The sequence below is a fragment of the Lissotriton helveticus genome, chromosome 6 (assembly GCF_964261635.1).
Source record: "Lissotriton helveticus chromosome 6, aLisHel1.1, whole genome shotgun sequence".
Taxonomy (NCBI): Eukaryota; Metazoa; Chordata; class Amphibia; order Caudata; family Salamandridae; genus Lissotriton; species Lissotriton helveticus.
Genome location: NC_136067.1, coordinates 1,619,905,510 through 1,619,928,881, shown reverse-complemented (window position 1 = coordinate 1,619,928,881; position 23,372 = coordinate 1,619,905,510). Strand labels below are relative to the sequence as shown.

The 23,372-nt window shown below is 43.8% G+C and overlaps 1 protein-coding gene and 1 pseudogene across 2 annotated transcripts in view; one reads left to right on the top strand and one right to left on the bottom strand.

Moving 5' to 3' along the window:
• The window catches only part of SERTAD2 (SERTA domain containing 2), a 198,339-nt gene that overhangs the window by 151,901 nt on the left and 23,066 nt on the right, over positions 1-23,372 (bottom strand). The gene's annotated exons all lie outside the window — the stretch shown is intronic.
• LOC144763641 (high mobility group protein B2 pseudogene) lies at positions 3,031-4,144 on the top strand (annotated as a pseudogene). The gene has a single exon (XR_013596249.1). The product of XR_013596249.1 is annotated as a high mobility group protein B2 pseudogene (transcript).

Sequence of the window (23,372 nt, the reverse complement as noted above, 5' to 3'; positions counted from 1 at the left end):
TAGTGCTTACAATTTGAACCGAGGCATTGAAGTGCTTTTTCTGTGAGTAGCACTCTACTCCGGAACCCAAGATTAGTAGTTAGGAGGTTAGTACAATTTGTTTTTCTTGTGTATTTTTTGTGTTAGGTTTGTGCTCTTGATTTCATGCATGTTTAGTAGAGTTTGTAGTGTGGATAGAATGATAGGAATGGATTTCAAAAAGTGGAGTTTGGAGTAGGAAAGTAGTAAGTCTTTTGTAAGTGATGGTTATGCTGGTTAGTTGGGTGGCATGGCTAAAAAGGAGGGGTTAAAGTTTTAAAAGGATGTTTGGGAGTTCATAGTAGTGAGAAATGCTTGAGAGAGAAAGAGGGGGGATGGGAAGTATATATTTTTTAATTTTTATAGCAGACTGTAAACAATGTATATGTATGTATGTATGTATGTATGTATGTATGTATAAACGCACACAAGATGCTTGGTAATGTTATGTCTGCTTGATTAAACCCCTCTATATAAATACCCATATATACACTCAAGAGGAAATATTTACCCGGATTGCTGTTCACATTTATCTTGTGGTACTTTTTTATGGTTTCATTAACTTACATATACATAAATATATAGCAGCAGGTATAATCCTCTATATATGCACATATATGTAGACAAACGCAGACATTTTGACATGGTTATTTATCTTGTGGAGTAATATATAGATGTCCCCCATATATAAACGTATCTCCTTATATCAGGAGGCACAGTTTGAAGTACACGGAGATGTACATGTGTAACAACATCTTTTTCCATCCTGCAAGATGTTTATCATGTCTGAGTATTCTTATTCTATTGTGGTATATTCTTGAGTTGTGAGTATAGTCATTGTGTTTGGAACAGTCAGCACTCGATTCATCTTCTAAAGTGGAAATGGTTGCTTGTGGATCTCATGTTTAAGGGTATTTTTTTTTTTTTTTTTTGAAAACCTTTATTGAGACAAAAACAGGAGATACATGCGCAAGCCCACAACCATCACGGCCGGCCGCAAGGATGGAAAGCAGGATAACAGTATAACCACATACAATCAGCATATAGCGAAGTCCGACAGAAGTGACTACGGGGTGCGCAACACAAAAGAAGAGGTTTTCGTTTTAAAGTAGATGAAGCGAGGGGGCTGCAACAGGACTAAATACACACCTTACCAAAAGGGGATACAAAAGAGACGCAACAAGAGGGGCTTACCCCATGTACAGTCGAAAGTAGGCCGTAAAGACAGCAAACATATGTACACATCAACAGCAACAATAAAATCGGATATTAAGCAACGTTACATACTAACAACAGTTCAACTCACATTCCCAGGAAGCCCACCCCCAAAAGCGAAAACAATGAGTCCTCGAAATACAGGAAGATAAAAAGGTACGAAACCCAGAAGCAGCCAACCCTACGAAGAGGAAAGAACCCTCCCAAAGACGGAAAAGAGCAATAGTGACCATATAACAAAACAAACTAAAAAAACAAACCCCCCCACACCCACCACCCAGCACTCCTGTAATGACTATGGCCAACCCACTAACAGTGTGCCTGTCGCCCCGGAACTGCCCCACAGAAGGGAATTATAAAGATATAAAGAGAGGAGGAGGAGAGAGACAAACCCGCACCCGGCAGGTAATAGTCGGGCCACCCATCTCCAGACCCCGCCATCGACACAAAATAAACATAGATTATCCCCGGCTCACCACCAACCTCCCTGCGTAACAATCAACAATAGATCTGACGGGAAAGGAGACATCCCCGACCCCCCCCCCCCCGCCACCCGGTACAGCAACAAAGTCCGACTTCGAAGCCCCGTTCACCCCTAGCCACCCAAGGAGTATACGCTACCACAGTCATAGACAGGGGGAATCAACCCTGTCCCCTGCGATCAGGAATATCGACGTAGTCCAGCAGCACAGTAGCCGTCCCGAACAAGACAAAACAGCAATATGACCCCAGCATAGCACAGCGCCTTCCATCAAAGTCCGTCCAATCCAACGACCTGTGTGCGACAGCGACATAAAGGTGATCATCGCCCCGTAGCAGTCCACCCGGCCAGAGCAGGAGCAGCAGTTGCAAAGCCACAATAAGCCACAAAGGAGTGTTCGAACATGGCGTCTGAGGGCGAGATTCCAAATCGTGAACCAACACGCATACATCAGACCGCCGCACCTTCGTCAAAAACAGTGTTGCGGGAACATCAGGAGCACAGACCTCCAGCACCCCCGGGCACTCCCGGGCGGGCCGTCCACAAAACGCGGACACAGGACATGGTTCATCGTTCCGCAGTCGTGAAGGTGCTCGGTCAAACAAGGGCACAGCAGAGAGAACAGCATCCAGACGGAGCCCTAGGTCATAGGCGTCGCCACAGAGAGCAGAGTGAAGAAGACCCAGGGCTCCCAGAATATCTGCAATCCGCACCGGTGCCCTAGGAGGGGAGGATGTGGCAGATCCCCGCACATTTGGCCCAGAACGCCGTTGCAGCCCACAATACTGGTCCTCCACAGTACCGTCAGATAGCTGAGTACCATGCCGGTGAACGTGGGAGCACCCCCTGGCCGGGGGCACCAAGGGAGCGCAGACCCCGCTGCACAATGCAGGGGTAAACGTAACGACTGTCGCTGCCATGTTAATGGTTGTGACCAGGATCGTGAAAAGAAGGTCCAGTTGCTCGGACTTTAAGATGGCGCCCACCCCATCACGGAGCGAGCTAGGAAGAGAACAAAGGCACAGACAGGTCCGGACGGTGAAACAATGATGCGCTCACAGCCGGTATGCCGGCTACTTAAAGATGCGGAGAGCGGGCAGAACGTAATCAACCAAGTCAGCCACTGCGAGCCGCCGGCCGGCCCGACCACGTCCACTGCGGCCGCTATGTTCCGGGGTGAAGGCAGCCAGAGCCGGAGAACAAAGACCCCTCAGCGCCGGGCAGCGTCCGGGCGAAGGCGAGAGCGTCCCAGCTCATGTTTAAGGGTATTGAATTCCGGAATACCGCCTCTTGTTATTCACCAATTCAATGGTATTCCGTTTGAGTTAAGCCATTTCGCTGCAGCAAGACGAGGCGAACGGGTTCTTAAGCGTTGTCTTCTAGGTGATTAACTAACTTCCGCCATGGGTAAAGGAGATCCCAACAAGCCTAGAGGCAAGATGTCCTCCTACGCCTACTTTGTGCAGACGTGCCGGGAGGAGCACAAAAAGAAACATCCGGACGCGTCGGTGAACTTCGCCGAGTTCTCCAAGAAGTGCTCCGAGCGGTGGAAGACAATGAACGCAAAAGAAAAGGGCAAATTCGAAGACATGGCAAAGGGAGACCGGGAGATGAAATCCTACGTGCCACCAAAGGGGGAGACCAAAGGAAAGAAGAAGAAAGATCCTAATGCACCCAAGAGACCACCTTCGGCATTTTTCCTCTTCTACTCTGAACACCGTCCCAAAATCAAGACTGATCATCCTGGCTTGTCAATTGGCGATACGGCGAAAAAAATTGGGGGAGAAGTGATCGGAACAGACAGCCAAAGACAAAATCCCATTTGAACAGAAAGCTGCGAAACTGAAGGAGAAATATGAAAAGGACGTTGCAGCATACCGCGCAAAAGGGAAGGGCGGCGACGTAGGGAAAAAATCACCTGGAAGACCAGCAGTGGCACAAAAGAAAAAGGTAGAGCCAGAAGATGACGACGATGACGAAGAAGAGGACGAAGAGGAGGAAGAAGAGGATGAGGAGGAAGAAGAGGAGGATGACGAGTAACTTGAATGCCTGCTATGAGATTTTGTGCTGGAAGTCCATTGTTTTGCTAAGAATGTGAACTCGAGTGCAGCTCATTGTTGGCTCTGGTATACAAACTGTACAGAATTGTGTATAGGTAATGTGTGATTCTTTTAGGGAAAACTCCGTTTTTAATGTAAGTAGTAGCTGAGGTGCCACTTCAGTTAGGTATGGATTCTGATGTTGTGGAATGTCTCTGCATATTTGCATATTTAAAAGGATTCTAAAGACTTCAAAATAAGCCCTGGTATGTCCATGTACTTAGGAGTATCATAGCAGATTTTACATCCATGTAGACTGGTGCATTGTACTTTTCTAAAACTTTTTTTTTTTAGCAATTTTGTAATAAAAAGATGTATATTAAAAAAAAAAGGGTATTGAATTCCATGCTTGAACAGAGAAAGATGTTCCTCCTATGCCTTTTTTCTAGTATGTAGGAATTAAAAGTCAGAGAGACTTATTGAGCATAGGTTCTTTTGTTGTATGTATTTTTTTATTTTCTTCCTGATGAAGACAGTTTTTTGCCATGTATTGCTTTCTGTGTGATACAAAGCAGCTTGAAAGAGGACCGTCTTGCAACTAGTAACCAGGGTAGTGCCCTCAAAGCAGGGGAGATGTGAGCTTGAGACTTTCCATGTAGGAAGAGTATAGTAGCAGCGTTCTTTAGACAAAGTTGAGCCATCATACAGACCATTAGTGTAGTCCAGTTTTGATAGGACAAGATAGATTGTAGCTTGAACTTTATGTGGTAATGCAAGGTGCGGGAAGATGTGTGTCAATGTTTTCTTTGTGAGATAGCTTGATTTGGCTACCTTATCTACTTGTGGATTCATCGACAGTTAGGCATCCACAGTAATTGCAAGTTTTTTTTTACCTCTTTATACATTTTTGGAGGTGGTCTACATCATCACTTAATTTGGCCCTCCGAGCAACATAATTCTAGTAGCAATGACAAAGATAAAGATCTTCAGAGTGGTTTGGGGGGCATCACTATGAAGATTACATTTATATTTCAGAGGGCACCATGAAATATTTTCCATGTTTCATGTTTCCCTGTGAAGTATGGGTTTTATACCACTGTATTTAATTCAACTAAATTTGCACAAACATTTTCTCAAAAGAAGTACATCCATTTAGGTTCTTCGTGGCAGGTTTCATGTAGATCTGTCACTTGGGGGACTAACATTATAAGGGGTGTTTGGAATCCAGTGGCATTTCCCATTGTAACTTCAATGGAACACTTCGCTCCTTGATCCAGAAAAAAACAGCTACATGGGATTACACCAAACTGGACATGCAAACAGAACTTTACTCAAGTAAGTACCTTAAGTTGAACGGTGTCAATCTGACCAGTAGTTTGCGATTATAGCATTTTGAAAGTGTACAGTTTGGGCATTTTAGAGATATCCGAACCACTGATTTACTAATCCAAGTATAAAAATAAAGGTGCACCACTAAACCAGGGAACATTTCTCCCGGCATTGATTGAGATTCGCAAATCTGTCCTGTTCACTTTGCTTGGCAGTCACACAGAAAAATGTCAGTTTCGGCTACCATTTCGCAGCATGGTGCACTATGCACCAAGGTGGGGAAAATGAAAAGAAAGGACATAAGGGGGAAAGAGTGAGCCTACCCTGCCTCTCCACCAGAGGGCCTTGTGGAGGGACCCCAAAAAGATATCGCCCACTGCTATTAAATAAATATCAATATATTATTTTGATCATATAAATAATTGAATCCTATGCTGGAAAAAAATCTCCATGCACTTCGACTGCACATGGACAATGGCCATGCGCACTTGTTGGCCGCATGCATCAGGTTGGAAACAGGGGCAGTCTGCCTACCAGTTACAGTTGCCAACCTCTGATGCGGATGGCTGAAGACCACATACAGCGGGGCAGGGCCTCCTGCAAAAGACTGTAACCTTGTGGCCATCACCTGCTGTGTGCAATCCATGTGCAGCAGGAATTGGCAACAAGCTGCGGGTTAGGTGTATGGCAGGTGTTTCACCGCCTGCAGAGATCTGGGTGCAGGACCTGGGCATAGGCGAGTCCAACTGAACACAACCTAAGGCAATGTGCAGGAGGTCCTGGCTGTCCATGGCTTGCTACGTGTGGTACACGATAAAAATAAAAAAAATGAAATGAACAAAAAAAGTGGAGTTATAGTTAGCCTTGGTTGTAACATTACCAAATGTTTAAAAAGGTTTTGAAAAGTACTGGAAAAACACAAACAAGGCAAAGTTATGGTTGTGAATTAAAACTGAAAACCACTTCAAATTCGCATGTCAAGGTTAGGACCACAATTCCTAACTTGCACAAAACACACATGCAAACCATGATGGGGGTAGGGGTTGGGTTGTCGAAAAAGTGATCGTTCCCATGTTAACTTCAGTAGGATTTTTTGCTCCTCATCACATAAGAGCTGAACAATATTGGCATGTAAAATAGAATTTACTCAAGGAAGTGCCTGTACTTGTTTTGGTATAAACCTATTCAGTAGTTCAAGAAATTAGCATTTAAAAAGTGTTACGATCTGAGCACGAAGAGGTTACATTTGAGATATATATACACACACACACACACACATATATACATATGCAGACACACAAATATATATATATATATATATATATATATATATATATATATATATATACACATACCCACACATACATACACACACACACACACACACACACACATTTATCTTCTGTTCCGTCCCATAATTGATTTGTAAGCATTGAGCTTAAGCTGGGGGAAACATAACTGGTCACAAATGAGGACATTAATACTTAACTTATTTCCGCCAAATAGCAAAATGTGGATGTTTAAGGGGGCCACTTCATTTTCAGGTGTAGAACGTGGGAGTAAAATGTGGGCACAATGTATCCTTCTATCTTTGGCGATAAAAGGGTGGAAACAATCATATTACTACAGTTTTGTACCAATGTCTTTTTTACTGACTTAGAAACACCAGCCAGAACTATGAGTCTCGCAAATACAGCGTAATTGCAGCTTTCACCCGATGCATTATCCATTAGAAGTGCTTCCAACACTTCTACATGATGGACTGGCTCAAATAAGCCTGTGTGAATGTCAGCCTGATATTTTCAAAATCTGCCAAGCAAGTCCCCTGCCATCGCACCTTTTCCAGAGGGATAGCTCATTAGGTTAATGTGCTTGTTGCAGTGCCCACAGAGTAGCTCACAAATAGCTCAGGTTTGAACCATGAGGGGCAGGAGCAGAACTGCATTACTCAGAGGCTGAGGACAGAAAGCAAAGTCATGAACAGCAGCACTGTTCCAAACTTTACAAAGGGCAGATACACTACAAAGAACATTTTTAGGGCAACGGTTCTTACTTGTGTGCTGATGAGATCATTGTGCAGTGCTTCACTTAAAAATATACTACTAAATAAATCAAGGAGCTCAAACGTTACCAACACTGCCTAGTCTTGATTCTACCACTTGCCTATTTCTTCCACTACTAGTCACACCCTCTTGTGTCACCTCATTCGTACAGGTGTTTTTATCAAATAAGTTCTGGTTCCTAAAAACTAAGCACAATCGTAAATCGTGCCTGTACCCAGAAATTATGCGACTATGCAGCTGCGACGATTTTCACACAATTAGATTTGACGCATTTTAAACATAAATACATCATCTGCTGCATAATTTGCAGATTTTAACCCAAACAAATGTTGCTTCTAGCTCAAACAGTTCAAAAGTTATTAAACAGGCAGTGACACTGGTTGCTGCGGAGCGGAAGGCCCTTTGCAAACAGACTGGTCACCTTTCTGTTGCTTATTGCCATGTGAGTGTTAAACTGGCATTAATAAGGTGCAACCAGTGCCCAAACAGTGTTATCAAGTTTAAAATGATTAAATAATGAAGTAATACTATTCCAAAAATTGCCACGTTATGCTGCATAATTTGCCTTTTCTTGTCGAATAATTTACTCAACCCTGCTGCATAATTTGGCACTCCTGCTGCATAATTCCAGTGGCCCTGCCTGTACCTCACCACGTTAGACACCGAGCTCCCCTCCCCCAAACCATTACACGTAGATTTCTTATGTGCTACATTTGTAAAGTATGCCAAGTGATAGGGTTGAAAACGGGGCAGCCGGAACACGACTTCTGGTGGGCTCGGGAGGAAAATGACATTACTCCTGCCTCTGAAGTGATAGAATGTACTCCTAGATAGCAGGGATCCTACATAGTGACTCCTGGAACACAATTTATCGAGGTCACATGCCCCATATTTCCACCCCGCCCCCATCCCACCCTCAAAAGCCACATTTCAAACCTCAGTTCCCAGCGCTCAGTAAATGGTCTAATTTTTTTGCAATGTGCCAAGTGCTGCACAGTGAAATACACAGGCGGCCCAACAGAAACACCGCACAATGCCATGGTGAAACAGTTGTGGCCGTAGGGTAGGGTGACCAGGCTTCCCGGATTTGCCCGGACAGTCCCTATTTTTCCCGAGTTGTCCGGGCATATTTCAAGAAATTAAGCTAATATCCCGGATTTTAGAGAGGGTCAGCTGAAAACGCTGGGAGGTATCTTTTTAAGTTTTGCAAAGTAGGGATAGTTAGCTGCTGTTATAAGAAGTTAATTTAATTAACAAGCATGTTACTGGCTTTGAAAATAGCATTTTATGTAGGTTCTTACTGCCTCTTCTGTAATTCTCTACTAAGGAGCACTGTCCTGTGCGCTGTGTGGAAGTAAAATTGTAGTCCTTCTTCTATTCTTGGGAAATGTCCCGGTTTTAGGCTTTAAAATTCTGGTCACCCTACCGTAGGGCCACCAGTAGTATTTTCTCGGTGGGCTGGAAGCCAGGAGGTGCTTTCTGTGCAGGGTGGGTTGACCCAACCCTGAAAGTCCCGTTCGTTCATTCTGCTCATGGCCTCCTGCAGTGTGGGGGTGGTTTTAATATTTTTGCGGATAATAATTTTCGGTCCGGCCCCGCCCACGACTTTTCTGCAGTGGCTCCTTACCCTGGACAACCCTGCACCTGCAGGCGCGAGCCAGACAAGGCCATCCCCACGCGCACTCTGAGCAAGGTCCTCGTGCGGCAGGAACATTTTTAGAGCAAGCATTGCATGGGAAAGGAATGCAGGATGCTGTAACCGAGGCGGGCTGGGCCCCAAGCAGCACGCGGCACAGGCACAGTGTCCTAATAGAGTGGCGCGAGCTCGTTTAACCACTACTGCACCGCCATTCTTTTCACATATTTAGTGCATCACAAAACACCAGCAACTATGAAGGTGGCAGGATTCAGAATTACCGAGTTCTACCCAAACTAAAGCATAACGGAGCAATATTAATGGTCGGGGGGAGAAAGCACACAGCTCACCAGTTCAATTGGTCTATACCAGGGGCGTTCAACATCAGTCCAGAAGGGACGCTGCAGGTGGAATTTTCAGGATTTACACAAAGTACTTTTCATACCGCTGATATCAATGAAAATTATTAAGATAATGTTAGTTCTGACAAAGAGATCCAGCCCCAGTGGTCCCCCCTAGCCCCCCACGCCCCCCACGGGAAGCTGCGCTGGACACCCCTATCACCCTGATATACTAGCACCGTATTCTATACTGACATTACATTTTAAATACTCCATAAAAATAAAGTGGTTGGATAAAACTGCAAACTAAAATAGCAAAATTTCAAACTATAACAAAGAAACGCCATCAGAAGCAAATGATCTGTTGCAAGATGCAACTATAGTCAACAAATATGTTCTCCATTGTCCGTGTAAAACTTTGCTAACCAAGGCATAACGGCAATACTCTGGTCACTCACCCAAAACACTTCCACATAGGCCCCCAATAAGTGCCAAGCACTGTCCCACACTGTAGCATACTGCCTACCTAATAATGTGCTTTAGCACCTTACGATGAAGTGTGAGGCACTATACAAGAGCATTTACAATACAACGCGATGCGTCAAGGGTCAAAATGGCTACTGGGGCACTTTGGCATTTCCCTGTAGTGTTGCAAAACAGAGGGGACGCTTTCAGGGGCTGCCATGATCAAGTTCTGAACAACTGATTTAATTTGCACAGTTTAGACTAGGGGTGGGCGTAGTTCGCGAAGTAGCGCTACGCGTAGCTACGCAAAGTGCACTTCGCAAGCTACGCGTAGCACTACGCGAACTGTCGTTTTCAATGATTGCACAGTGCCGGATGTTTGTCCGCACTGTGCAATCATTGAAAACGGCATCTTGCACAGTGCGAGCTGTACTTTTCTGCCGCTCGAGTAGATTTTTACTCAAGCTGCAGCTTTCTCAACGCGGACTGGTAGTTTCTCATCGTGAGCGGTCACGAGCATGCGCGACCACTCACAATGAGAAACCTGACCTCCCCGCGTTGAGAATCTCGCCGGGAGGTTTGTTTATTTTCCATGCTCGCGATCGGCAACTTGATGTTGCTGATCGCGAACAAGGAAAAAGCCTCGCAAGGATGTCATTTTGCTTGCTCGCGGTCGCCAACTTGACGTTGAGGACCGCGAGCAAGCAAAAAATGACCGCTGCACTACGCTACGCTAGTTTGCACTGTGCTACGTGCAGTTCGCGTAGTGCGAAGTTGCGCAAACTTCGCAAACTATACGAGCGTAGCGTAGTGCTTTGCCCAGGGTTAGTTTAGATCCTTATTTTTTGGGGGGAGGGGGGGAGGGGGGGTGTACTTGGCGGAAGAATATACCAAACGCAGAAACCCAGACTGGATGCCTGCTGTGCCCTCCCACACAGAGCACTGTGGGGCGGTTATAAACGTTTTTACAAGAGCTGGTTTTTGTTCTCAGTCCAGCCCGAAATATGTCCAAAGACCTGTATGCAATCAGCTGGACCTAGAAAAATGATGTTGCCACTGGTCAATTGCAAATTCCACCAGGGAAATCTGGTAGTAAAGTATCATTTTACAAATATATTGGTGGTTATAATAGTTCCAGGCGATTGTACTATGGATTATCGAGGCTAGGATTGTCGGAATACAAATAGCGTGTACAGCAGTGGTTCTTAACCCTTTGACTTCTGTGGACTCCCAACGTATTTAAATCCGGGGCCCCCACTAAGTCTTTAATGGAAGCCAGGACCGCGGCTCAAGCAATTTCCATGATTTGAAATTCAAAACAATACACAAAAATACTGAAACAAGCAATCAAACAAATGCTCAAGTAATGAAATATTTCCCTTAATTCACACATTAAAAAAATTGTCAATTTTAATTGGGGAAGGTAGGGGATTTTCTAAATTCACATTGGGCCACCCATTGCCAATCATATATTCTGTGTGATGCATTTCTATTAAACAATCTGAGGACACCAACTTAATTCTAAGCCTCTTGTTTCAAATTCATTCACATTTGTGGGGGGGGGGGAAACAATTTTAAATGTTACTTTTTTATATACACTTTAATAATCTCTTAATATTATTTAATGTTCTAAGCAGCCACAGACCACCACAGGTCCCCTGGACCACAGGTTAAGAACCACTGGTGATCCCCACCTGGAGGCTCGGCTCCGATGCTGGATGACTCTGTGTTCCATCAGGCAGTATCCGAACATATTGATGCTTTTTTCAGGAAAAAGCTGGGACCTCCTCTTTTCCTTTCGTTGAATAGTAAACTTTTAAGGTTGTCACAAGGGGGTTATGCATTAAAATCATGGTGGGTGTCCTTAGGGTGCTTAAGTGGGACATCCTAAAAGCTAAATTGACCTTATCTGAGTTAAAACGTGCAGTTGTGCTCTCTCCGCACAGAGTGGATGAGTTGCAGGAGGCACAAACTAAATACATTGACACAATCGAAATGTGTCGCTGCCATGACTAAGCTGCCTATCTGGTCAGAACCCACAACGAGAGAGACCAGTCTTATTGTTTTCTGGCACGCTGGGTCTACCCACGCCCCCCCCGCTTACCTGATTCTACCCCGCTGACAATATCGCTCCCCTCGGGGGCCACGGCTCATAGCCAGACAGCTATCAATGCTGCCTGGTACAAGTACTATAGGGCCCTATACGCTGCTCCACCAATGCTAGCTGATGATCGGTTTGACTATTTTGTAGCCCAACTTCCACGCCTAACACCAGAAGCCCGGAGGTAACTTAACTCACTCATTACGTCCTTAGAGATCCTCTCGATCCTAAAAGACCTACCTCATGGGAAGTTCCTTTGTTATGATGGCCTACCGGATGAATTCCTTACGCAGTTTGCTCCCCAATTGGCACCCCAATTACTGATCCTATAGGGAGCAGTCTTTTCTAAGGGCGCACTCTCCTCTACTCTTAATACCGCACTTATCTCTACCCCACAGATTTAAAGTCATATCAACAAATCTTCATTTTAAATACAGACTATAACATCTAAACTAAACTACTCACCTGCCCCTTACTACCAGACTAAATTCTTTAAGACTAGGCCGAAAAACCTATCTGAATCTTTGCAGGCTATGGCATATTAAGAACAATTCGGCAACTCCTTTTCCCATTGCTGACTGCATTTCATTGGATTTGGATAAAGCCTTTGATTCCCTGCACTAGGACTATATGCATAAAGTGCTGGGGTTATTCGGGATAGGACCGTACTGACGGAAATGGATACAAATTCTATGAGCTATCCCTTCAGCTTGGGTGAAAACCGGGAAGTGTATATTGGCACCGTGCAGGTAGAGGCACCAGACAGGGCTGCCCAATATCAGTTCTTATTTGGCATGCCCATGGAGCCTTCAGTGGTCCGGCTTCGTCTTCTCGGGAGACATGGGGATACCAGTACATGGCACCACGCATATAGTGTCCCTATATGCTGACAATCTCCTATTGTATGTCTGCGACACTGACATATTCAACAACACGCATATTTTCTCATTGTTTGCCTACATATCTGGTCTCAGGGGAAACTGGGCTAAATTGTGTATATTTCCATTACATCATACAGGATAACCTCTACATTCCTATTAGATCTCAGGCTAGTTAGCAACCACTACATTTCATACCTGGGTATCAAGGAAAAATCCTAAACCTGAGGATCTATGCGACGGAAACCTGGACGACGCGATGCAAGCACTCTCAGCACAAATAACTTTCTGGTCATCACTGCCCATCGGTGATTGGTCATGTTGCCCTTGTGAAAATGGTTATGTTAGCCAGTTTCTTATTATTTTGCTAACCTTCCCCATCTCCTCTAGAGTTCTCTCTTTAGGCGCCTAGGCTCCTTCTTGGTTACGTTAAAATGGGGGTCAGGGTGATGTGGGGTGTCACTTGCTCCACTGAAACTCCTGGTAGATGCAGGAGGGCTGCCTCGCCCAGATTTTGAGTGTTACTATTTAGCTGCACAGTTGCAGTGGAAAACCTGCTGGCCCTTTGGTCATCCCCTCTACGAAACGGGACTTTCACCAGCTGACTAAAGGGAAGCTATTTTGAATTATCTCCTATTTCCTTTGGTTTGTCTGCCTCCCCCGGGCACAAACCTCTTGCAATTGGAAAGGAATTGTCTGGCCAGGACCAATAAAGTAACTGGCACATCAAAACCTTTTGCACCTGCTATTCCCCTGTTGTCCTTGCCCACAGGGCCAATGCAGATGGGACCTTCTCTTAACAAAGGTATCCTACCACCCAGAGATCAATAAATTTAAAATGATGGCCTAGTCCTGTATTTTTGATGAAGTTATTGAGTATTTTTATTGTGGACCATCACACTCCCTATTGGTGTCATGCTTCATCATCAGGTTGCACCCTGGTCCCTATAAACCAGGATGGGCGCAACCATCTTCCAGGGAGCACTTAGGCTAAAGCTCTAAATCCAACAGGGAAAACACACAAAAATGTAAATGTAGAGGTACTTGTATAGCGCACGACTACCCGGAGGCCTCTTGGCGCTTGTACGAATACCGCTGAGGAACCCTTCCTGGCCTTTCCCTGTGAAGTGCCCACTCCTGGGCACCCACAAGGTGAAGCCAGGCATCCTAGCGTTGTTGGGGCCGTTGTGGAGATTAAGCAAGCTATTGCCCAGAGTTGCAGAGTGGGACTTATGATTAGAATAGGCACCGAGGCGAGAATTATCAGGTCCGAGGAAATTGAGCCCTAGACCCGCCAAGGCGGGAATTTAACCCTGGCCCCGGGCCACACTTCTGCATCAGGGTCTGCCGCTCTAACCATTGAGCCACACTTCTCCATCATTATGGAAGAGACCACCCGTGGTAGAAATACCTAGTGGTTGCCCCAGAATCCCTTTATTTTGGGTACCACTGGCATGATTAAAAATATATATTTAAAATTTGAGTTAAGTGGGGAGGGATTACTGTCCCTATACCCTATATCCTTTGTGCCTTGCATCCAAGGTGTCTCCAATTACCTTATACACGGTAGTGGGACATGTCCCTGCAGTCACACTCGCTCCAAGGGATGATTGTCGCTGGCATCCTGTCTTGCCACCGAAAAATGTCTGTGCCAGTAGCAAACCTGGCATGCAGTAGGAATGTCTACCACGGGTGGTCACTTCCATAATGATGAGATAATCAATTTTCCTGCACTAGTTACGGAATACGATCTTCTACCCGGGAAGTTCCTTACTTATGAATGTATTCTCCAACCCCTTCAAACATCATTTTACAACTGATTCCACATACCCTCAACACAAAAGGTGTTCCAGATACTACACACAGCAGGAATGTGAGAGAAACTGATTCAATGGCTTTACAGAGCATTTCAGCTCCAGGCCGACAGGTCCCGCCTATCACTACGAACCGGATGGGAGACAGGCCTTGCCAGACTCTTTCACAACACTGAATGGGCCAAGATACTAGCATACTCTCACAGTATCCAGAGGGGCTCTATTCCAATAGATACAACATTATATTTTGAATAGGGACTACCACAATTCATCCACTCTAAATAAAATCTTTCCTGGATCCAATACATGCTGTTCCCGATGCTCCCTCTAGATGCAGACTATCCCCATATGCTAAGGTCCTGCCCCTTGTTGTAGACTTACTGGTCTTGAATATTACAAGTGCTCGGTACTGCAACCGTCCCCCCTGATGACCAACTCGCCTGATGGGGTGCTTCTGGGATTATTCACTAGTCCTAAACTGGAAAGGCCAGTGCTTAGATTCCTGGAGTTGGCCCTACTTTTAGCAAAACATACCATTACCATTCATTGGAAACTACATATGGTCCCTTCCCTGCCGGAATGGGCTAGGGCAGTGGCCTCTTGGAGTCAGATATAAAGTACACTGCTTCACAGGAAGAGGGCAGGCATACAAACATACTTTATTTCTCAGACCTGGGATATGCTCCTAGATCAATTCAAAAGGCATCACCAAAGGGGCCACCCAGCCACCCTGATAACTCCCTGACAAACATAGAGATATACACTGCACACTAATATTTCAGTTCTGGAAACGATAATGAAGGATTGGGACACCATACGGGGCCATCTGGTACAGATACAATTACAGAGAATTAGGATGCAAGCAGTTTGCAGAATTACACTTAGGAGGTGAAGGTACCTCACAGTTTACACCTTTAACTCAGACAGCAGTAGCAGGGATGGAAAGTTGGGTATGTTATGTTTTTGTTTCTTATGTATATCAAATCAGGGGCATAACGTTTTCACTGTACATCGCAGCAGTGATATTTTGCAGGTTGGATGGTATTCAGGAAATGTGAATTGTGAGAAATGTTGACATGATGACTGCTATATGTGTATACTCCTGTGTCATGCATATTGCCTTGTACTTAATAAAAACAGTTGAAAAAAAAGAACCACTGATGCACAGAATATAGAGGAACAAAATATTAAAGGTCAAGTGCATACTGAGGAAGTATAGATGTATTATTCTTAATGCCGAATCTATGCATGCTTAAGATATATATATATGTATATATATATATATATATATATTCACTGAAAAAACCATAGGTTTGACACCAGTTATAGTTAGCTGGAAATTTTACCGACATAAAACCATTGAAATTCCCACGTTATAGTTAGTTGGACTCACTATAACTTGCGCGCCTGCAATGCACTGCTGATGACGTCAGATATTACATCGCCAGGGGGCTGCATTGCACAGAGGTGTAATGAGGCTATGCCCCTTTTTACACCTCTCTGCAACGCAGGCCACTGGCGCGTTTGCAGAGAGGGGACTAATTCCCCTTGCATACTGGGGGTCCCTGGGTCATATCTGCCCAAACACCGATATTCCGAACGATTGAAAATGACTTTTCTTGACAAAACATTTGGATTTGGATTATCATGTCCTATACTTTGGAATTTTTGAAAGACTGACTTCGAGGATGCTATAAATTACTCAAGTCTGCCCGAATTGTGTGGGTAAAATTGATACCTAGTCACTTTGAATAAGAATGTACTTACGTCTCGTCTAACATTTGGAAGAAATATCTAGTTATATGACAACAGGATACCGACATAACTTGAAGGAAATAAGAACGCCCTGAAGAAGTTCTGTTGTACAGAACGAAACGTTTCGGCTGGCTGTGGTACATAAACTCAAGGAAAATAAAAGCATTTGAATATACACCAAGATTCAGCGCTTCAATAAGGACTCTAAGTGATATGATTTGATTGGACTTATTGTGCAAGTGGTGCTGTGCCAAACTTTGGAATATTCTCCACTACTCTCTCCTACTCCACTACTCTCAAATACTCACTCTCTACTACTCATTCTCTACTGCTCTCTACTACTCACTCCCTACTACTCACTATCTACTACTCTCTACTACTCACTCTCTACTACTCACGCTTTACTACTCACTCCCTACTACTCACTATCTACTACTCTCTACTACTCACTCTCTACTACTCACTCTCTACTACTCACTCTCTACTACTCACTCTACTACTCTCTACTACTCACTCTCTACTACTCACTCTCTACTACTCACTCTCTACTAGTCTCTACTACTCACTCTCTACTAGTCTCTACTACTCACTCTACTACTCACTCTCTACTACTCTACTATTCTCTCTCTACTACTCACTCTCTACTGCTCTCTACTACTCACTCAACTACTTACTCTCTACTACTGTCTACTACTCACTCTACTATTCACTCTACTACTCTCCACTACTCACTCTCTGCTACTCTCTCTACTGCTCCCTACTACTCTCTACTACTCACTCTCTACCTCTTTACCTCTCTCTACTTCTCTCTCTACTAGTCTCTACCTCTCTACCGCTACCTCTCTACCTCTACCTCTCTACCTCTACACCTCTACCTCTCTCTACACGCACACATATATATATGCATGTATATGCATATGCATTTATATATATGTATGTGTATGTATATATATATATATATATATACACATATATAGACATATATAATCTGTATATCTATATAAATACAAATATAAATGCATGCATACATATACATATATGCATACAGATGCATGTTATTTACATGAAAGTTTAAAAAACACTAATAAAAGCAAAGCTAAAAAGCCACCTCATTACAAACAGAATGGCTTCAACTTAAACGAGGGCGAGATCTATTGCATTTTCAATGCTTGTTTACTTTGGTTCCATCAAGAAGGCATTCAGATGTGTCACACATTTGCCATAAATTCCGAATGTTAGCACTCTAGTTGCTCATTAGATCACTGTAGTAAAGCTACTGCTCACCAGGGAAGTCTGCTGCTGGTATTCAAAGTGCATGTTTCAGTCTGCATGTCAGAATTTTATTAATGAAATAGAAGAGGATTTGAGAAGTCACTCAAAATGATCCCTAATTTTTCTTTCTGAAGCACTAATCATACTTTCTATGGCAAAATGAACCCCCTCATTTTGTTCCTTTTTAAATTAAATGTTTTCAGACTTACCACTTCATTCCAATCAAGATGGCTTCTGGTGTGCCATTCTTTTGTCATAAGTAAGACTGTTAGCGCTCTAGTTGTTCTTTAGAACACTAGGACATTTTGTCATTGGGCTATACTTGGGCTACATCTGGGTGATATTTGGGCTACATTTAGGCTCTTTTGTCTCTGGTGGCCATCTTGGGAGACTGTATGTCAGAATGTTTTAATGAAATTGAAGAGGATTTGAGAAGTCACTCAAAATGTGCCCTAATTTTTCTTTCTGCAGCACTAATCATACTTTCTATGGCAAAATATACCCCCTCATTTTGTTCCTTTTTAAATTAAATGTTTTAAGAGTTACCACTTTATTCCAATCAAGATGGCTTCAGGAGTGCCATACCTTTGTAATAAGTAGGACTGTTAGCGCTCTAGTTGTTCTTTAGAACACTCTGGGACATTCTGTCATTGGGCTATACTTGGGCTACATCTGGGTGATATTTGGGCTACATTTGGGCTCTTTTGTCTCTGGTGGCCATCTTGGGAGACTGCATGTCAGAATGTTTTAATGAAATTGAAGAGGATTTGAGAAGTCACTCAAAATGTGCCCTAATTTTTCTTTCTGCAGCACTAATAATACTTTCTATGGCATAATATACCCCCTCATTTTGTTCCTTTTTAAATTAAATGTTTTAAGAGTTACCACTTTATTCCCATCACGATGGCTTCAGGTGTGCTATACCTTTGTAATAAGTAGGACTGTTAGCGCTCTAGTTGTTCTTTAGAACACTCTAGGAGGCTGCAGTAGAACACAAAGGAATCAACTGACAGTCTCTGTCCTTGATGGATGTACATGTTTTACTGAGAATGTCAGACTTCATTCTCACATGACTGAGAAAGATAATGTGAATTTACAGAAAATATGCTTTCAGTTTAGCTTATAGATCCCCTTCCAAACCACTGTGGGAAAATCATGAGATATTAGTTTTCTTTCAAACATGATTCATGATATCACAGCAGAAGGCTTTTTCACATGGTAAAATCACCTTAGAACACACCACAATTCCTAAAATGAGTATGGTACCATCAACAAATGATTTATAATGTAACCTAAGTCCTAAAACCCTCTATTAACTACAATGCTTTTAATGAGGTACTATCATGTATATTGGTCCCAAGATGGCTGCCAACACTTCTTGGATGAAGTGCTGACAGCCAATCAGATCAGATGTGTGGTTAGGCTCCGCCCAGCTATTTATATTTTTTTGAAATTAAATTACTCAAAATCCACTGGAGCACATATCTTGAGACATAGCAAAGGCACATCGGGCTACAAGTCCCTACAATTTTGCCAAGTTTTGTGGAAATCCATTCAGCCGTTCGGGCTAAAAGTGAGCCCAACCGCCCTATGGAAATTAACATGGGGAAAACACGTTTTGGGACCCCCCTTTTATCTCGGCCCCCGCTTGACGAATCCCCCCCAAACTTTCAGGGAAGGAGCGGAGCGCAGCGAGGCAAATTTAAGGAAAATTACAGGCAGATTCCTCAACCGCGAGTTATTCCCAATAGAATGTTGCGGATTTCCTATAGAAAACAATCCTAACTATAACTACCTACTGGCGACCGCCAGTAGGTAATATATATATACACACACACACACACACACACACAACACATGTGATTCTGTGGTCCCGTAATATTCACCTGTCTCCAATTTCTTTAAATCAGCATTTTGGGAGGCACCCAGTCAACAATTATAAAGAAAAGACGTCAGATACTATAATCTGACATCACAATGCTGGCTGCCAGAGCTGACAAGCAGAGAGAAAATGTTTATTTTTTGCACTCCATAGATAGAGAAAAGCTAGAAACTTTCTGCATGTTTCTACACAATCCGAGCTATTGTAGCTTTATTTTTTTTAACTGACTTGTATTGAATTGTTTCTATTATCTGTTTGCAACAAATATCTAACAGGTTGCACTAAAGGTTCTAGTTTTATTCATGACTGCAAACATGCTTTCTCTTTTAGATGAAAGAGCTCTACGCCAAGGTTTTAATTGGTTTGTGGGAAAGGTGATGGTGTGACCATGTATTATATGGGATAAAGTACCCCCTGCTGTACATGATAAGGAAGTTACCTCGGAGTTCCATAACCTTATGAAGGAACTCTGCCTTCGGCCTCATCACTCTATATAGTTACAGAACTCCTTGGTGACTTGCAATACCCTTATCATGTATGGCAGGGGGTACTTTATCCCTTATATGTCATCAAGGTACATTTATGTGGAGTTCGGTATAGAAAACATACTCACATACCTGTCGATATTGTGTCCATGATATTTGGTGCCATCAAGAGTCATCTCGATAATATGGGCACCCAGGTCCTGCCTGCAATGGTATGAATAAGAGCTTCAGAAATCTCCAGAGACAGTGAATTGTGGAAAATCCCCTTGCCACAGGCAATGGACTGTCTTGGACTTTTCCACAATACAATCTCCATATGCACTTCTAAAAAGAAAGGATGAACCCTATAGCTGTATCTATAAATGTAAAGAACAACATATCAACACTACTGCAAATAGGTAGAGGAATGGGATTATTCCACTTTACTTAAAACCAAATTAAGTGAAAACTGTAAAGATTTTCAGAGTTCACTGGCTGGTCTACGACTGGCCTTTGAAAGAACTCCGTAGTTGCCCTTCAGGCAAGGGGGGCGTGGGGGTCTTTTTGCTTTCCTGCAGGGTGGAACGTTGTAATGTCAACACTACTTGGAGCCTCGTTTCTGGAGCAGGTGGAGTCACCGGCTAATGTAGTTTTCAGAAGAATTGTAAATTATTTGAGGGGGGCTGCGGGGGACGTCGGTGCTTCTGCTCAATCTCTCTGCATGTGGAGTGACATGATAAGCAGCTGCAAGAAGGGGTGACGTGCAAATGCCGCATATCTTAGATATTACACACACAGACAAGTTTATGTGGCGCAAAATTAAGTGAGGCTGCAAAACTGAAGTTTGAAAAACGAGACATGCCCCTGCCAGTCACAGGGAAGGAATGTTTACAAATGCGCAACCTGCCAAGCGATTCACTCTAGCAATTAAATGAAACAAAATAGGATAGCGTGCCTGTCCAGAAAGACGGTAAGCACCGCGGCTTCAGAACTGGAGGACTCGGAGCTGCGGCTACAGTGCCAGACAAAACTGCCCCAGGCCATGAAAACCAGTCAGACCAGATGCAGCAGGCTTGCTTTCTATCTGTCCTCCACACTTACACCGATCCACACAGTTTACTCTCAGTCAAGTGGGCGTTCCCTCCGCGCGCCTGACGCCGCCGTCTGCGTGCTTCAACGGCACGGCGTTCGATTTGGAGGCAGCCCCCTCTGATAACGCGCGCGCCCCACATTTCAGTTAACCCCGGAAGCTTGAAGATTTGGAAGCAATGTTGACTGCAGGAGAGGTAGAAGCATTCACAAGTGGAGTCTGGGCACCCCCGCGGCCCGGCACAATTGGTTTATGCCGCGGATTAATATCATAGGCAGAAGAAAAAGAGGTTGAACGTTAGTTAATCCCAGCAGGTAATATTAATCATACAGAAAAATACAACGATTTGCTTGCAAACATCAGGGATTCAAAGCAGACGAGATTGGAGGGGTTTAGGTCCCTTTCCCGTGCGTTTTTTATCTAAAGCGCCAATTTGTTACAAATGTTGTCAAATATGCATCTCTAACATGTTTATGTATAGTAAGGAAGCACCCTGTAATGAGGGCCTGCTGAAAAGAGGCTTGCATGCCGGGTGGAGCTGACGCCACCTTTCAGTAGGGGTGCTGCATCGCCCCCAAAATAACCACACTGGAATTCAGAAGGCGAATGAGCAAAAAAGACGCCTTTACGTTTAGGTTTTATCTTTTCACGTTTGCTGTGAAAAGATGAAGTCAAATGCCAGATGACAGCCAACCGGGCTTATGTTTTTTAACATGGCGATTGGCGTTTACCTTTCTTTCTCTGGCCTCAAGTTTAGAGGATTTTGCAAAGTGAACTATTTGGCAAGCTGTACAGGCAGTGTTAAGATGAAAGGCTATATGATGTCCGTTTTTTTCTGACACATTTAAATACTGTAAATTAACGGTACAAATATTTCAAATTATATATCAGCAGTTAGGAAAGCACCGATGAAGCACATTTTTGTAATTCCAAAATGTGATGAAAAAAGGTTTGAATAGGATCGCAACAAACCAAGACACTTTACTTAATGATGTGCAGATAATTATTTCCTGAAACCATGCATAGCTCCACATATTGTATAGTTTAATCACAAAAACTGCATGTCAGTAAGAATTTTGTGTCCATATCAATGGAAAATGTACTGTCTAAATGACAATGTACTACTACACCATGCTATACTAATGTAGTGGCAACAGTGTGCTCTACAGTGCACCTCCGGCTATATGCTACACCCATACAACATTCTTCTTGTGACACATGGATTTTTCACAATCCCTATGACTTCAGTAATGCAACATTAATGGCAACACCCTCACTGAAAATGATTTCAGTACCCCAGCCGTTCACCCTTCCAAGGTGAATAAAAGTAGTTCCATTCATTTTGGTAAGATAGCAAATAATATGCAATAGAGCAACTTTTGCATTTAGTAGTCAACCCGTGATCTTTTTCAGCCCTGGGACAATGGGAGCGAGCAGGAGGAGCCGCTGACCACATCTCTAGATGCACATTAGCTGGTGGGTGACTTCACTGCAATATCTGCACATCCTTCGTGCATTTGGGTGATGGTGGGGGTGTTTTTTCGCTAGGGCAGGAAGCATGTAGAGCTAACTGACGTAAGATTTAATGAGTTTTTCTAGTCAGCACATGATATTTGGGACTGGTTGTCCAAATTTCATCTCTGGATGTTGGAAACTGTTTGCCCAAATTGCCAAGGACAGATATGCTAGGCTCAAGTTGCTTGAAGCGGAGGTGGGTTTGTTGGTGTGATACATCAGCCATGGTCCTTTGGTCAGGCAGGATCACCAGAGGGTGGTATGTTCGTAGGCAGGACCGGGGCAGCGAAGGACATGCTCCCTAGAGGCGAGGAAAAGACTAGTACGGCAGTAGAAACTAAAACGACTGATGAGCCGCGGAGAGGATTATGACCTCTAGAGAATAGTCCAGTAACTCACCGCTAAACGTCACTTATAAATGGGGAAGGGAATAGTGAGCATGATGGACTAGGTTAAACACTAGGGCGCTTATGCCAGTGTGTAAGAAGATGGCGCCACAGGTGTGATTCTTGTTGGTTCTTTTTTGTTATCAAAGAGCATCTCTGGTTCCTTCACTATCTTCCCCAAAGGCGGTACAGACTCCATAGCAATTAAAAAAATATCCTGAGGATGGCATTGTTGGAAACTTTCCTCGTGCAATTTTTTTGTGCTGAAACTCTGTGTAAGTGCAGAGACAAATGGCACTGTGTCACATAGAAAGAACCTCTTGGAAAAGTAAGGGGAAACAGACGGAACACTGCAGTCTAAACCACAAGTGTTCAGACTCCGCAAGCTAAACCACACTTGCCTTAACCACGCATGTGCGTGGTTAAGGCAGTGCGTGATCTAGCTGCATTGGACAGAAGCAGGGAGAAATCCATGGAGAGGTAAGTGGGGCTGGGGGTGCGTAGGGGGGTCGTTTTCTGGGCTGGAGTGAGTCGGGGGTAGTTTTCTGGGCTGGGGGTGGGTTGGGTAGTTTTTTGGGATGGGGTGTGGGTTGGGGTAATTTTCTGGGCTGGGGGGTTTAGGGCTAGT